Source organism: Pan paniscus, chromosome 8, assembly GCF_029289425.2.
Source record: "Pan paniscus chromosome 8, NHGRI_mPanPan1-v2.0_pri, whole genome shotgun sequence".
NCBI classification, from domain to species: domain Eukaryota; kingdom Metazoa; phylum Chordata; class Mammalia; order Primates; family Hominidae; genus Pan; species Pan paniscus.
In genome coordinates, this window is record NC_073257.2 from 111,907,957 (window position 1) to 111,925,962 (window position 18,006).

The 18,006-nt window shown below is 44.4% G+C and overlaps 1 non-coding gene across 1 annotated transcript; it reads left to right on the forward strand.

Moving 5' to 3' along the window:
- The first annotated feature begins 8,035 nt into the window (after positions 1–8,035).
- Positions 8,036–8,141, forward strand: LOC112441100 (small nucleolar RNA U13). Its single transcript, XR_003029076.1, has one exon. It is a non-coding gene; the product is annotated as a small nucleolar RNA U13 (small nucleolar RNA).
- The last annotated feature ends 9,865 nt before the right edge of the window (positions 8,142–18,006 follow it).

An 18,006-nucleotide genomic window follows, 5' to 3' on the forward strand; every position in this document is an offset into this window, starting at 1 on the left:
GGCTGAGGCAGGAGAATCGCTTGACCCCGGGAGGTAGAGGTTGCAGTGAGCTGAGATCGCGCCACTGCACTCCAGCGTGGTGACACAGCGAGACTCCGTCTCAAATAAATAAATAAATATTTTAAAACAAGTGACTTTTCTTTCCTCAAGAAAGTAACATTGCAAATCTATTGTCTTTATTTTTGGATAATGTTATTAGCCAAAATAATAATAACTTATTATTCAGTTTCCTACAATTTTGTTTTCTGTGGATGTAGCTTTCTAAAGTTGTTTGGAGTCAAGTATGCCACATGAAATTCAGATGAAAAATCAAGCATTTCATTTTATTTATTTTTTTCGCCACGTTGGTCAGGCTGGGCTTGAACTCCTGACCTCAGGTGATCCACCCTCCTCGGCCTCCCAAAGTACTGGGATTACAGGCATGAACCACTGCACCCAGCCTGGGGATCGGAGTGTTTTGTTTGTTTGTTTGTTTGAGACGGAGTCTCGCTCCATCTCCCAGGCTTGAGTGCAGCGGCGTGATCTCGGCTCATTGCAAGCTCCGCCTTCTGGGTTCCCGCCATTCTCCTGCCTCAGCCTCCCGAGTAGCTGGTACTACAGGCGCCCGCCACCACGCCTGGCTAATTTTTTTTGTATTTTTGTAGTAGAAACGGACTATCACCGTGTTAGCCAGGATTGTCTCCATCTCCTGACCTTGTGGAGTTTTTAAAGATAATTTGGCTGGTGGGGTCTTGCGAAGTGGGGAGTGCTGATTGGTCAGGTTGGAGATGGAAACATAGGGGGTCAAAATGAGGTTTTCTTGCTGTTTTCTGCTCCCGGGTGCAATGCAGAACTGGTTGAGCCAGATTACCGGTCTGGATGGTGTCAGCAGATCCATCAAGTGCAGGGTCTGCAAAATATCTCAAATACTGATCTTAGGTTTTGAAATAGTGATGTTATCCCAGGAGCAATTTGGGAGGTTCAGGCTCTTGGAGTCAGAGGCTGCATGACCCCTAAACTGTAATTTTTTTTTTTTTGAGACCGAGTATCAGTCTACCGCCCAGGCTGGAGTGCAGGGGTGCAATCTCAGCTCACTGCAACCTCCACCTCCCGAGTTCAAGCGATTCTCGTGCCTCAGCCTCCCTAGTAGCTGAAATTACAAGCATGCACCACCACGTCCAGCTAATTTTTGTATTTTTAGTAGAGATGAGGTTTCACATTGTTGGCCAGGCTGGTCTCAAACTCCTGGCCTCAAGTGATCCATCCACTTCAGTCTCCCAAAGTGCTGGGATTACAGATGTGAGCCACCGCTCCCGGCCTTAAACTGTAATTTCTAATCTTGTAGCTAATTTGTTAGTCCTGCAAAGGCAGACTGGTCCCCAGGTAAGAAGGGGGTCTTTTTGGCAAAGGGCTATTATCAATTTTGTTTCAGAGTCATGAACTGAATTCTTTCCCAAAGTTAGTTCAGCCTATGCCCAGGAATGAACGAGGACAACTTAAAGGTTAGAAGCAAGATGGGGTCAGTTAGGTCTGCTTTCTTTCACTTCATAAGTTCCTCAGTTATAATTTTGCAAAGGTGGTTTTATACTTTTCATTTATCAATGAATTCTTACTGTACATTTGTGATGTAACAGGCATTGTGCTAGGTGTTTGGCATTCAGGCTGACCAACACAGACAAGATCCTTGCCTTCATGGAGCTCACATTCTAGAGTAGGGTAACAGACAATAAAGAAATAAACAAATGATAATCCAGACAATCATGGGGTGTAGTTGAGTGTTATGAAGGAAACAAACCAACTGATGCGATAGATTAGATCATAGAGAATTAAAGCCTAGTGCCCTAGGCATTTGTTGTATGTAATGAGTTAACTTCTCTCCTATGCAATGTTGGGGCTTAGAAACCAATACCCTAAAATAGGGTGCTTTGTACATGTTGAGCTGAAAAAGCAGTCTCAAGGTCTCTCTCAACCTCCTCCCACCTGCCCCTCTTCACTGTCTCTCCCAAAGCATAGTATTCTCTGAAGTTTCCTTATCTGTCCAAAGTCCTGACCTACCAAAGAAAAACAATTATCTCTGATCTCTTTCCTGAGTTTTAATTAACTGAACCCACATTGCAAGAAAGAAGACCAAAGTCTGTCAATAAACCTGGACAGACTTTTGTCACAAACCACTGTCTGGTCTGCAGGCCCAACAGACTTTGTCCCAGACCATTGGAAGTTCCTCAAGTTCATTGAATTCTCCCTAGTAATCATTTATTGCCCTCAATAGAATTCCTCTTCTTCACCCTCCCATAACCTGTTTTGCCAGCATCCAAGTCACCATTTTTTCTGTGGCCTCAAGATGGTACATAAGCTTCTGCACCCCATTGGGGGGTTGGTCTTCCATGTCACATAAAACTATTGTCAAACAGATGCATATGCCTTTTCTCCAATTAATCTGCCTTTTGTGACCTGATTTTTCAGCAAAACTTCAGAGGGCGAAGAGGAAGTTCACCTGACCCCAACAGCAACCAGAACAGTTCAAGTCATACTCAGTCCTTGAAAGAACTAAGAGGACAATTCACTCCACACAGCTTCTATGTCATGTGGTTTAGATAAGGAATCTAGGCTGATAAAGGCCAAAGTGAGGGATGGGAAACTTCTCTGAATATAGAGATAGTTGGGGAAATCCCCTCTGGGGATGTAACATTTACCTGAAACTTGAATAATGAGAAAGAATCAAGCCGGACGTGGTGGCTCAAGCCTGTAGTCCCACGATCTGCAGTGAGCCGTGATGGCACCACTGCACTCCAGCCTGTGTGACAGAGTGAAACCCCATCTCAAAAAAAGAGAGAAAGAATCAGTCATGTAAAGAGCTCTTCAGGCAGGAGAAACTGCAGGTGCAAAATCTTGAAGTAAAAAGCCATCTAGTACATTTCAGAAACACAAAATAAGCCATGTGAACAAAGGAGGCAGTTTTATGAGATCAGATTAGAAAACAAACAGGGCCAGGTGCAGTGTCACGCATCTGTAATCCCAGCTACTTTGGAGGGTGAGGTGAGAGGCTCACTTGAGCCCAGAAGTTCAAGATTGCAGCACATTATGATTGTGCCTGTGAATAGCCACTGCACTCCAGCCTGGGCAACATAGCAAGACCCTGTCTCTTAATAATAATAATAATAACTATCTTTTTTTTTCTTTTTTTTTTTTTGAGATGCAGTCTCGCTCTGTCGCCCAGGCCGGAGTGCAGTAGTGCGCACGTGCAATCTTGGTTCACCGCAACCTCTGCCTCCCAGGTTCAAGTGATTTTCCTGCCTCAGCCTCCCAAGTAGCTGGGACTACAGGCATGCGCCACCACAACCGGTTAATTTTTGTATTTTTAGTAGAGATGGGGTTTCATCATGTTGGCCAGACTGGTCTTGAACTCCTGACCTCAGGTGATCCACCCTCCTCGGCCTCCCGAAGTGCTGGGATTACAAGCATGAGCCACCGCACACGGCCGAATAATAACTATGTAACAAACAGTATGTAGGTCATTCCTGGTTTGGTGAGCCATGGTAAAGAGATTGATTTGGGTGATAAGTTGATGTATTGAGACATGATTAAAATATCCCCAAATGAAGGGACTGAAATGAAAATAACCAAACGAGATAAATGTGTGTGGAACTGCCTTGTTAACAATAAGGATTATATCTGTATATGTCATTTTAAAACTAAAAAGTACATTGTTTTTCCCCCTTGAATAATCCTCAATAAACCAAAACACAGAATGGCTCAATTCATATTTTGATTCATCTAATTGATTAAAACTATTTGGGTGTGTCATCCTTTGAGCTCTTGTCTGAACTGAAATCCAACCTGTCAGGATATACCGTAAGTACTATCACGGTTATGAGGGGCTGCACCATGAACTAACAGTTTGGCATGACTTGGCCCCATATCAAAGGCAACTCCCTCTGGCTTCCCCCCACAATGCACCATGTCACAGCCATAAGCTGTTGTTTGCAATGGCAAGCAGATGAGAGTAGTGAGCTGCTGAAACTAATCACAGCTGGCCTTGCTCATGCTATGTCAGCTAACCGTCCATCCTGGAATAGCCAGGGGACCAAATTCCAGGGCGGTGGGGAGGAGGGGATATATAGATAAAATACTGTTAATATATGCTTATTTCTATTATAAAAGAAAATGTGATCCAACAACCTAGTGATAGAACATGGAAGACATAGGTTTGCATCCTAAAATGTCAGACATCACATGGAAATACTAACAACTATTCATCAAAATGTTGACACAATGCACCTGGGAGTCTCATGGCCAAGGTTCAGAACGGTGAGAATTCAAGTTGAAAAGAGATCGACAGAGGAAGATTAGTGATCAGATCTCACAGGCAAAGGAGAAGTCAGCATGGTTTTCTTTTCTTTTTTTTTTTGAGACGGAGTTTCACTCTTGTTGCCCAGGCTGGAGTGCAATGGCGCGATCTCGGCTCACTGCAACCTCCGCCTCCCGAGTTCAAGCAATTCTCCTGCCTCAGCCTCCCAAGTATCTGGGATTACAGGCGCCCACCACCACACCCGTTTAATTTTTCTATTTTTAGTAGAGATGGGGATTCACCTCATTGGCCAGGCTGTTCTCGAACTCCTGACCTCACCTCAGGTGATCCACTTGCCTTGGCCTCCCAAAGTGCTGGGATTACAGGCGGAGCCACCACACCTGGCCAAGTCAGGATGGTTTTCACAGAGGGCATCTGTCTGGTGGACTTGAACTAGGACAAGGCCAACTCCTAGAAGACAACAGAGGCCATTTGGTTTCATTTAGGGATAGACCCTGGTTGGCAAGAGTAAGACCAGGTCTTGTTTTGTTCTTCCTAGAAGAGAACAGACCCTATAAGAAAGCTTCTGCATTCTGAAGAAAAGACTGCATCATGTTTATCTTCAGGGCTGTTCTTAATATATTGATATACTGATGCCTAGGGACTCCTCTTCCTATCTACTTGCAGAAGCTTGAATTGGTTTACTGGAAAACAGAGAATTATTTCAGACTCAGAAGTAAAAACCATGGCTGGACGCAATGTCTCACACCTGTAATCCCAGCACTCTGGGAGGCTGAGGGGGGTGGATCGCTTGAGGCCAAGAGTTCAAGACCAGCCTGGCCAACATGCTGAAACCCTGTCTCTACTAAAAATACAAAACTTAGCCGGGCATGGGGGTGCTTGGCTGTAATCCCAGCTACTTGGAAGGCTGATGTGTGAGATGTATCTCCCTCAAACCTTGCTACAACATTAGTAATGTACCAATGTCTGACATTAAAAAAAATCATTGGCTTGTAAAATAAAAGCCTTCTATAAACTACAGTGTGTTTCAAATACTATATTTGAGTATTTTTAAAAAGAACAAAACTGTGGTCACTTTATTTCTTCGTTTATTTATTCTTCATCTGATCCCAGAAAGGATTTAAGGAAACTCACTCAATTCCTTTGATCTAGTGCCCGGGATGGACTTCATCCCAAAGGGCTCACATGGGACAATCTAAAAGGAAGTCAAAGATGCCTTTTCTCCCCGCTCCTGCGGGGTGAACATGGATCCAAGGGGTGACTTTCTTTGCCGAAGTAGGGGGATCACGTGAGGTCAGGAGTTTGAGACCAGCCTGACCAACATGGTGAAACCCCATCTCTACTAAAAACGCAAAATATACTTGGGCATGGTGTTGCACACCTGTAATCCCAGCTACTCAGGAGGCTGAGGCAGGAGAATAGCTTGAACCTGGGAGGCGGAGGTTGCAGTGAACCGAGATCGTGCCACTGCACTCCAGCCTGGGCAACAGAGTAAGATTCCATCTCCAGAAAAAATAAAATAAAATAAGGGCCAGGCATGGTGGGGCACGCCTGTAATCCCAGCACTTTGGAAGGCCGAGGTGGGTGGATCACCTGAGATCGGGAGATCTAGACCAGCCTGACCAACATGGTGAAAACCTGTCTCTACTAAATACAAAAAAATTAGCCGGGTGTGGTGGCGCATGCCTGTAATCCCAGCTGCTTGGGAGGCTGAGGCAGGAGAATTGCTTGAACCCAGGAGGCGGAGGTTGCAGTGAGCTAAGATCATGCCATTGCACTCCAACCTGGGCAACAAGAGCGAAATTCCATTTAAAAATAAAAAATAAGAATCAATAAAAACAAATTAACTAAAAGAGAGCATTCTGAATGTTTTCACCACAAAGAAGTAATAAATATTTGAGATGATGGATTTGCTAATTACTCTGATTTGCTAATTATACAATGTATACATATATTGTACCCCATAAATATGTACAATTATTATATGTCAATGAAAGATAAATAAAACAGAAAAAAGTCACAGTAAAATCAAAATGATGCTTAAATTCAACAAAATTATAATGCTCTTTTGTTGTTTTGTCCACAACCATCATTCCTGTTTTTTTTCTTTTTGAGATGGAGTCTCGCTCTGTTGCCCAGGCTGGAGTGCAGTGGCACGATCTCCACTCACTGCAACCTCTGCCTCCCACGGTCAAGCAATTCTCCTGCCTCAGCCTCCCAAGTAGCTGGGATTGCAGGCATGTGCCACCATGCCCGGCTAATTTTTCTATTTTTAGTAGAGACGGGGTTTTGTTATGTTGGCCAAGCTGGTCTCGAATTCCTGGCCTCAAGTGATCTGCCTGTCTTGATCTCCCAGGGATTTTTTGTTTGTTTGTTTTAATGGGAAACAACTCATCTATACTCGCAGTCCCCCATATTTCCATTCCAGCACCCAGAAGTGATCATATGACCCCAGACTGACCAATCAGAGTCACTGTGATAGTTTTAGAGATAGGCACGTAATCCAGTTTGTGCTATTGAGATTCATGCTCAAGAATCAATAGTTTGTTGCTAAACTGTGTTAAATGAAATTTATAGGAGGCCATTGGGTGGAACTGAGCTCTTGCACTAGGTTTAACAGACAAAACCAAAATGGAGTTACTCATACTGAAGTTTCCACCAAGCCAAAACTAAGCTATTTATTTGATCTTCCAAGAAATCAGGCAACAAATAGATAATAGCCAAATCCCCAAACAGGCCTGTTTTGGGAAGCATGATGAGGTGGCCCCCTCTGCTTTAACCTTTATAAGGAAAGTAACTTTGTAACAACCAATCAGTTTTTGTTCTGTTCCTGCGTTCTTCAGCCCTTTTCTGCCTATAAAGTCAAATTTCTCTGCTCAACTCATCTGAACACTCATTCTATCTTATAGAATGAGTTGTTGCCCAATTCTAGAATTGCAAATAAAAGCCAATTCAATCTTTAATCTAAATTTGTTGTAATTTTGTCTTTTAATAGCTGAGAGAAGATAAGCTAAAAGGAGCTGTTGTTCACCTTGCCTCATGGAGAGAGACTATGTGAGAATGAAGTCACTACTGAAGACAATGAAATCAAGAAATGGAGAGAGATTCCATACCACCTAACTTAGGCACCTCAATCCAGCTATGTCTGGATTTTTAGTTATATGCCAATAAAGGTCTCATCTCTAAACTACTGGCTCAATATGCCAGTCTAAGATGGAAGATTTACTATTTCCTAGTAAGATGAGAAAAATTTCATTTACAAGACTTCTTTATTCTGAGATTATACCTTTCCTAATTTTTGGTGTTAGAGTATTTACGAATTGATGGTGACAGTGGATAACAATTGTATTTTACCAATAGTCCTTAATAGAAAATTAGAAAGTTAGTCCAAAATAGAAAGTAGCCAGGCATGGTGGCTCATGCCTGTAGCCCCAATACTTCGGGAGGCTGAAGGAGGAGGATCACATGAGCTCAGGAGTTCAAGACCAGCCTGGGCAAGATGGTGAAACCCCCATCTCTACAAAAAATTTAAAAATTAGCCAGGCATAGTGGTACATGCCTGTAGTCTCAGTTACTCAGGAGGCTGAGAAAGGAGGATCACTTGAGCCCAGGAGGTCAAGGTTGCAGGCAGCTGTGATTGTGCCACTGCACTCCAGCCTGGGCAACAGAACAATACCCTATCAAAAAAAAAAAAAAAGAAAAAAGAAAGTTGGTGGGCCCTTTATCCTTCCATTAAAAAAAAATTAGGTCATTTTGTAGGTCATAAGCATGATGATTGAGTTTTCATGCTCATGCGTGAGATGTACCTCCCTCAAACCTTGCTACAACATTGGTAATGTACCAATGTCTGACATTAAAAAAAATTATTGGCTTGTAAAATAAAAGCCTTCTGTAAACTACCGTGTGTTTCAAATACTATATTTGGATATTTTTAAAAAGAACAAAATTGTGGTCACTTTATTTCTTCATTTATTTATTCTTCATCTGATTCCAGAAAGGATTTGAGGAAACTCACTCAATTCCTTTGATCTAGTGCCCGGGATGGACTTCATCCCAAAGGGCTCATATGGGACAATCTAAAAGGAAGTCAAAGATGCCTTTTCTCCCTCCTCCTGCAGGGTGAACATGGATCCAAGCGGTGACTTTCTTTGCCTCCTCCCTGAGACTGCAGGGGGAGGCAGGCAGAGTAACAGCAGAAACAAGCAGTGCTTTTTCTGTTTTGCTTTTCCCCGGGCTGCTGGCCTCCTATCCCTTCATGGCTCCAGGCCGTGCTTCTTAGGTGATGCTACACCCACCTGCAGCAGGGCCTGGTGGGGTGGGGGCGAAGGGGTGCAGGAAGTATGTGAACAGAATGAAGGTGGGAGAAAGAAAGATTAACGAGTAGCAGTGTGGGGAGGATCATCAAGTGGTGAGGGAAAGAATAAGAGACAGTAGGGGTAGGGGGAAGCCTTTATAAATAGTGATATTTAACTTCTGGGAGGAGGGAAAGAAGTGATGTTTGCTTAGGCATTTGCTCAGGGGGAATGTTTACTCATGGTTAAACCCAGAATACAGTTAGTGTTAAAGTAGAAATGAAGCTGCATTCCAGGCAGGAGGTGGGCATGGTGGAGTGCAGGGTGTGTGCTGAGAGTGTGTGTATGAGACAAATTGTGGTACCACATGTGTAAAGATGATGCTCTAGACACAGGAAGTCTAACTTCTCCAGTTCTGATGGCAGATTTGTACCAAGTCATGCTGTCCTACTTTCTATATCCTTGCTTTCGAGATGGCTGGTTGGGTTTAGGGGTGTTTTCTGTGGCCACGGAAAAAGTGAATCTTACTGGCTCACTTATTAATAGACTCAGTGTGGTTTGGATGCTACACTGTCTTGGACCTATGCTGAGTTAGACTTCTAGCACATTGAGATCATAAATCAGGAAACTGAGCATGCACACACACCCCCTTACGTTCAAGAGATGCAGTTGCTAGAACCAGGTGGGCTCTTTCCTGCCACAGGGCTCCTGGGCTTGCTATTTGAGTGGCTGCAGCTGTGCCTGGGAGGATGGGGCCCCTGCCTGATCCCGGGCCCCAAGAGGACCAGGATGCCTGGGTCCATAGCCATGGCTTGGGCAGTTGCAGCGGCACCTGGGGAGCTCCTGCCCCAACTCGGAAGGAATGGGGCTCCCGCTGGTCCCTGGCTCCCGCTGGCTCTATGGAGCTTGCAGCCCCAGCTGCACCTCCCTGCTGCAGCCGGCGTGATGGCAGCAGCCACTCCAGATGGCCCGCCGCTGCCATCATAAGCACATGGTGGGTTTCTTTGGCAACCAGACCCATCCTGAAGCTATCTAGGGGCTTTCAGCTACCAGTCATCTCATTAACATAAACTCAGGTGTAATTCAAATTCAGGGGCTTGTTACTGGTAGCAAAAGAGCTCCTATCACCTCTGTCATTCAGGAAGTTACAAGGGTTTTAGAAGTTGTACACCAGGGGACAAAGACAAAATATATATTTCTTAATAGGTCTGCTAAGTTAGGTTTATCATAAAGCTGCCTCCTTACACAGTTTAAGTTCAGTGTAAAGATTTTGCCATACATAGTGAACTATAACCTTATTGGATGCATAAACAGACTGTAACCTATTCTTGTGCCAATCACTGAATTTAAGCCAATCAAAGGTGACCAACTATTCAAAATGTGTCCAAATAAGGCAAATGCAAAGCTGTAACCAATCCAACTGTTTCTGTCCATCACTTTCCTTTTTCTGCCTGTAAGTCTTTTTTGACTACGCAGCTGTGCAGGAGTCTTTCTGAACCTATTCTGCTTTGGGGGCTGCCTGATTTGCAAATCATTCTTTGCTCAATAAACTCTCTGTTAAATTTAATTTGCCTAAGGGTTTTTTTTTTTTTTTTTTTTTTGAGATGAAGTTTCGCTTTTGTCACCCAGGCTGGAGTGCAGTGGTGCAATCTCAGCTCACGGCAACCTCTACCTCCCGGGTTCAAGCGATTCTCCTGCCTCAGCCTCCTGAGTAGCTGGGATTACAGGTGCTTGCCACCACACCCAGCTTTTTTGTTTTTTTGAGACGGAGTCTCGCTCTGTCGCCCAGGCAGGAGTGCAGTGGCATGATCTCAGCTCACTGCAAGCTCTGCCTCCTGGGTTCACGCCATTCTCCTGCCCCAGCCTCCCGAGTAGCTGGGACTACAGGTGCCCGCCACCACGACTGGCTAATTTTTTGTATTTTTAGTAAAGACAGGGTTTCACCATGTTAGCCAGGATGGTCTCGATTTCCTGACCTCGTGATCCACCCGCCTCAGCCTTCCAAAGTGCTGGGTTTACAGGCATGAGCCCGGCCTGTGTTTTTTTTTTTAATAGAGACAGGGTTTCGCTATGTTGGGCAGGTTGGTCTCGAACTCCTGACCTCAGGTGGTCCACCTGCCTCGGCCTCCCAAAGTGCTGGGATTACAGGTGTGAGCCACCACGCCCGGCCCTAAGGTTTTCTTTTTAACAGATGGTGTCAGAAATGGGATCTGAAGTAGAGCTTCTACCCCCACCAGGGGCATCGAGTGACTAACGAGGTACCAACCAGACTCATTTTGTCCATTGCTCTCTCTTACAACTGAGGATCGTGGGTATCTTCTCTCTCAGATTCTGAAGCTCTATGGGTTTGTGTTTTGAGCTATCTGAGTGAATTTTTTATATGAATTGGGTTTGGAAGTTGTGATACAAACTGGACTAGGTCTAGGATCAGATTACATGCAATAGTTAACTGGCTTTGATCCAGTTAGAGGCCTCAGATGTCTGAGTGGTTCAGAGAGAAACTAGCAGTAAATGGTAATAGCACAGAGGCTGTGAACTTCAGCTTTTAGAAATTCACAGAGATTTTTGTGTTGCAGTATTCCTTTTGTTTCCTTTTCTTGCACACTTAGGTAGAAAAAAAGCATTAGCTAAGTTAATCAAAGAGATCTGAGAGTTAAGGACAAGATCCAAAGTAAAAATGGGGGTCCCTGGCCAGGCATGGTGGCTCACGCCTGTAATCCCAGCACTTTGGGAGGCTAAGGCGGCGGATCACCTGAGGTCGGGAGTTCAAGACCAGCCTGACCAACATGGAGAAACCGCGTCTCTACTAAAAATACAAAATTAGCCGGGCGTGCTGCCGCATGCCTGTAATCCCAGCTACTGGGGAGGTTAAGGCAGGAGATCACTTGAACCTGGGAGGCGGAGGCTGTGGTGAGCTGAGATCCTGCCATTGCCCTCCAGCCTGGGCAACAAGAGTGAGGCTCCGTCTCAAAATAATAATAATAATCCTTTACTACTGAAGAACTTAGTACTCCACCTTCCAGCTATGCTTACCTATACATGCATAAATATTAGGCTCTGGAGCCAGGCATGGTGGCTCATGCCTGTAATCCCAGCACTTTGGGAGGCCGAGGCAGACAAATCACGAGGTCAGAAGTTTGAGACCAGCCTGGCCAACATGGTGAAACCCTGTCTCTCCTAAAAATGCAAAAAATTACCTGAGTGTAGTAGTAGGCACCTGTAATCCCAGCTACTCAGGAGGCTGAGGCAGGAGAATCACTTGAACCCGGGAGGCGGAGGTTGCAGTGAGCCGAGATCGCACCACTGCACTCCAGCCCTGGCAACAGAGTCAGACTCTGTCTCAAAAAAAAAAAAAAAAAAAGTAGGCCCTGGAAGCAGCAAACACAGAAATGGCAACATCTTACTAAAAATAATACAAAACTACAACATTTCAAATGAATACTGCACTTTTAAAAGTGTATTTAAAAATGAGGGCCCCAGGCTGGGCATGGTGGCTGTCGCCTGTAATCCCAGCGCTTTGGGAGTCTGAGGCAGGAGGACTGCTTGAGCCTAGGACTTTGAGACCAGCCTGGGCAATATAGTGAGATCTTGTCTCTACAAAAAACACAACACAATTAGCTAGGTGTGATGCACATACCTGTAGTCATAGCTACTCAGGAGCCTGAGGTGGGAGGATCTCTTGAGCCTAGGAGATTGAGGCTGCAGTGAGCTGTGATCACACCACTACACTTCAGCCTGGGTGACAGAACAAGACCCTGTGTCAAAAAAAAAGTTTAAAAAAATGAGGGCCCCAGGCCAGGCGCAGCGGCTCACGCCTGTAATTCTAGCACTTTGGGAGGCCGAGGCAGGCAGATCACGAGGTCAGGAGATCGAGACCATCCTGGCTAACACAGTGAAACCCCGTCTCTACTAAAAATACAAAAAATTAGCCGGGCATGGTGGTGGGCGCCTGTAGTCCCAGCTACTCGGGAGGCTGAGGCAGGAGAATGGCGAGAACCCAGGAGGCGGAGCTTGCAGTGAGCCGAGATCGCGCCACTGCACTCCAGCCTGGGCAACAGAGCAAGACTCTGTCTCAAAAAAAAAAAAAAAAAAAAAAAAAAAACCAGGTCTCCAGAATGTTTCATTCAGAGATAATTATTGATGTACAGAAGCTTCTGAAAAGATTTCAATATTTTTATTGCTTTTTAAAAAAGATCTGGTTGGGCACAGTGGCTCATGCCTATAATCCCAGCACTTTGGGAGGCCGAGGTGGGCGGATCACCTGAGGTCAGGAGTTCAAGACCAGCCTGGTCAACATGGCAAAACCCTCTCTCTACTAAAAAACACAAAAATTAGTCAGGCATGGTGGCAGATACCTGTAATTCCAGCTACTTGGGAGGCTGAGGCAGGAAAATTGCTTGCACCCAGGAGGCAGAGGTTGCAGTGAGCCGAGATCATGCCATGGCACTCCAGCCTGGACGACAGAGCGAGACTTCACTTCAAAAAAATATAAATAAATAAATAAATAAATAAAAAGATATTTATATGTTGTGAAAATGCCAATGAACAACATAGCTTAAAAGTAAATAATTGGCTGGGCATGGTGGCTCACGCCTGTAATCCCAGCACTTTGGGAGGCCAAGGTGGGCAGATCACTTAAGGTCAGGAGTTGAAGACCAGCCTGGCCAACATGGTGAAACTTCGTCTCTACTAAAAATACAAAAATCAGCTGGGCGTAGCGGCGCACGTCTGTAGTCCCAGCTACTCAAGAGGCTGAGGCATGAGAATCGCTTGAACATGGAAGCAGAGGTTTCAGTCAGCTGAGATGGCGTCACCACGCTTCAGCCTGGGTGACCAAGCGAGACTCTGTCTCCAAAAAAAAAAAAAAAGTAAATAACAAAACAAAGGGGAAAAAAAAGACTGTTTATAAAGAGTAAATAGAAGGCTTATGTGACTAAACGATAAGAAGAGTTAAATCTTTGTAATCCCAGAATTTTGGGAGGTCAACACAGGAGGATCGCTTGAGCCCAGGAGTTCCAGACCAGCCTGGGCAACAAAGTGAGACATTGTCTCTACAAAAAATTTAAAACTTAGCCAGGCATGGTAATGTGTGCCTGTAATCCCAGCTACTCAGAAGGCTGAGGTGGGAGGGTTGCTTGAGCCCAGGAGGTCAAGACTGCAATAAGCCATGATCACATCACTGCACTCCAGCCTAGGCAACAGAGCAAGATTCTGAGAAGAAGAAAGAAGAAAGATCAAAGAAGGAAGAAGAAAGAAGAAAGAAGGAAAGGAAGAACAAGAGGAATTAAATCTGCTCATCCTTTAGCTTCATTACTATCTGGCATGAGATGGGATAGTTCCCTTGACCCTGACCCCCTTCGTGGGTAGGCAGGAACTGGAGTGGTTCGTTTCACTCAGCCTGCAGTCCTTGGATGGCTAAGTGTTGACGGCTCAGTGAAGGGTCAGGGTGACAGCCTCCTGCACCTGCCTTTTTGACACCCAAGTTCTTTTTCAGTGTGCAGGAAGAATCAGATCACACAGACTGTTTGAAGACTGGCTCTCAGCAGCATGTGGAGCTGGAAAGGGGATGGTGTGGGAAGAAGGTGATCTTTCCCTGAAGCCGCACCATCTGAAGTTAGCTATTTGTAGTCTCTGATGCTCAGTTGCTTGTTTCTCTGCTTGCTGCTCAGCTGCTTGTATCCTGAGGCTCAGCAGCTTGCGTTCCGGACAACTTGCATCGGCTGCTCATGTTGCTCTTTCTTTTTTCTGCCAACTGGTCTGGTTTTTATGGACACAGGATAGGGGGTGGGGTGGGCCAAAAAGGCAATCATCTGGGCGGAAAAAATAGGGTCAGCTGTTTTCGCTTAGGGCAGAGGTTCCAGGCTTAAGAGTGGAGTTTAGCCAGGAGGAGGTCCTGAGAACATTTGCCCACGGTGGTCGGGGCACAGCTTGGTTTTATACATTTTAGAGAGGCATGAGACATCAATCAAATACATTTAAGAAATACATTGGTTTGGTCCAGAAAGGTGGAACAACTCAAACTGGGGCAGGGCTTCCAGACTACAGGTGAATTTAAACATTTTCTGGTTGACAATTGGTTGAGTTTGTCTAAAGACCAGGGATTGATAGAGAGGGAATGTTCAGGTTAAGATAAAGATTGTGGAGACCAAAGTTATTTTGAAGTCTTATAGTGGCTGCCCTTAGAGGCAACAGATGACAAATGTTTCCTATTCAGATTTAGTTAATCTCTTTAGGTTATTTTTGCCTGGATTTACTGGTCAGACAGAAATGTATTTTAGGGTAAAATATTTTGACCTTCTTTGTCTCATAATGTTATGCAGAGTCAGGTTGGAAAGTAAATCACGATATCTTTGCCTGGATTTACTGGTCAGACAGATGTATGCTCTCTCTGCTACATGTTTTAAAGTTATACTACTGCTGCTTCTTAATATTTTTTGATACTTGTTTGATTTGACTGTGAGCTTATGATTTTGGTTTTGAGCCTCTGGATTCTGGGGTCTGGATGAGTGGTCATGGTGAAACTGCCTTTGCAAAATATGACAGTAAGAGACCAGGCATGGTGGCTCATGTAATCCCAACACTCTGGGAGGCCAAGGCGGGTGGATCACTTGAAGTCAGGAGTTCAAGACCAGCCTGGCCAACATGGTGAAACCCTGTCTCTACTAAAGATACAAAAATCAGCTGGGCGTGGTGGTGCATGTCTGTAATCCCAGCTATTCAGGAGGCTGAGGCAGGATAATCACTTGAACCTGGGAGGCAGAGATTGTAGTGAGCCAAGATCATGCCACTGCAGTCCAGCCATGGTGAAAGAACAAGTCTCTGTCTTAAAAAAAAAAAAAAAAAAAAAAAAGGAAAAGAAATCACTAGAAATTAAGCTTTGCTTTCTTAAAGCCCTGTGAACTGAAGCTAGACAACTTAAACTTTGGAAGAAAATACATACGTAAGCCACTTTCATACATGTCTACTGATGTAAGAACTTCAGAGTAACGTGGGCTGTATCGATTTTCCAGGATTGTTCTTCATTTTTTGTTTGTTGTTGTTTTCTCCCTTCCTCCCCTATTTTCTCTTTGTTGGACATAAGACTCCACAATCTGCTAAAAATGAGCTTTTCTAATAATGTGGGACTTACTAATCTAAGAATAAACCGTCCTAGCCGTGAGAGATGAGACATAACCTGAGACCAGAGGCTCATTTCCTCCTAAAAAGCTTTCTCCAAAAGATATTAAAAAGCGGAGAAATGTGAAAGGAGAATCACCAAAGGGTAAAGTCAAGCTGGGAACTGCATCGGACAAACATGCCTCCCATTCTATTCCTAAGTAAGATAGCCACAAAGATTTAAAATAATAATAATAATAATAATAATAATAAAAGCTACATACCCCCCTCACAATTTGCCCACAAGGAAATTCCTTGTAGACAAAGGACAGACAGAACTCCAAAAGTCATCTCTCTGCTCACCTGAGACAAATCCATATCTGATTGCTTCCTTTGCCCTATTGTTTCACTAAGCCAGACTAAGGCATAAGTGAGTATTCACTATTGCCTTGTGTATTCAGCGAAAGGCTAATTAGAAACTCAAAAGAATGCAACCATTTGTCTTTTATCTACCTATTACCTGGAAGCCCCCTCCCCACTTCGAGTTTTCCTACCTTTCTGGACCAAACCAATGTATATCTTACATATACTGATTCATGTCTCATGTCTCCCTGAAATGTATAAAACCAAGCTGTGTCCTGACCATCTCGGGCAAATGTCGTCAGGACCTGCTGAGGCTGTGTCATGGGCATGTCCTTAACTGTGACAAGATAAACTTTCTAAATTGATTGAGACTTGTCTGACATACTCTTGGTTTATACATGCTATCTTGTATTTACAGAGTCCACCCACATGCATGGAAGGAGAATTATACAAGTGCATGGGTCATTCAAAGACATGAGAATTCTCCCTACCAGGGTTTCTAATTTAAAAAATAGATGTGCAAAACTATTACTACTAGATAAAAGAAGAAAAATAGTGAAAGAGGTGAGAAGGAGAAAAAATGTGAAAGTAATATTGGAGATTGTGCACTCAGTTCATATGTATAATACGTTTCTTTATATTCTGAGTGTTGGGATATAAAGATACAAAGACAGGGCAGTCACAACTTACTGGAGCGGAAACCCACCAGCAGAAACCTCCGTGGGAACCAGTACCAGGTCCAGAAGTCATCAGGTGTCATGCTGTCTGAAAACTGGCAATTCTCCTATCTCCTCAAGTGAGGGGGGGAATTACTGTGTCATGAAATCCTCAACTTAGAAGGAAAAGTGCCAAGAAGAATAAGGAACTAATAAAGGTTGGATTCCAGTGTATGAAGTTGTTTTTTTTTTTGTTTTTTTTTTTTGAGATGGAGTCTCACTCTGTCGCCCAGGCTGGAGTGCAGTGGTGTGATCTCGGTTCACTGCAACCACTGTCTCCCAGGTTCAGGAGATTCTCCTGCCTCAGCCTCCTGAGTGGCTTGAAGTTTTTTTAAAAAAGAGAGAAAAAAAAAAATGACAGGGTGGGCTTGGTTCAGCCTCTCAGGAGAATGCCTCACCTCCAAGCTCCTTTTTGCACCCCTAAGTCCTTGATGTCGCTGGCAGATAAGTGATAATCCTCCGAGGAGAGTGTGGGGTGAGGGTTGGCCTTCCGCCTCCTGACTGATTTATAAGGGCGGCACCTTTAATCCTCACAAACTCAGAGTGATAAAACCACATTTGCAAAATTATAACTGAAGAAATTATGACAGTGAAAGAAATCAGACCTAACCGACTCTATCTTGCTTCTAACCTTTAAGCTGTCCTTGGTCATTCCTGGATGTAGGCCGAACTAACTTTGGGAAGGAATTCAGTTCATGGTTTGACTCTGTAACAAAATTGGTAATAGACCTTTCCTAAAAAGACCCCCTTCTTGCATGGGGACCAGTCTGCCTTTGCAGGACTAACAAACTGGCTACAAGATTAGAAATTACAGTTTACGGGACATGCAGCCTCTGGCTCCAAGAGCCTGAACCTCCCCAAATTGCTCCTGAGGATAAAATCACTATTGTAAAACCTAAGATCAGTGTTTGAGATATTTTGCAGACCCTGTACTCGATGGATCAGCATACATCACCCAGACTGGTAATCTGGCCCAACCAGTTCTGCCGTCGCACCCAGGAACAGAAGACATTAAGAAAACCTCATTTCAACCCCCTAGGATTCCATCTCCAACCTGACCAATCAGCACTCCCCACTTCCCAAGACCCTACCCACCAAATTATCTTTAGAAACTCTGATCCCCAAGCCAGGCACGGTGGCTCACACCTGTAATCCCAGCACTCTGGGAGGCCTAGGTGGGCAGATCACTTGCGGTCAGGAGTTCGAGACCAGCCTGGCCAACATGGTGAAACCCCGTATCTACTAAAAATAC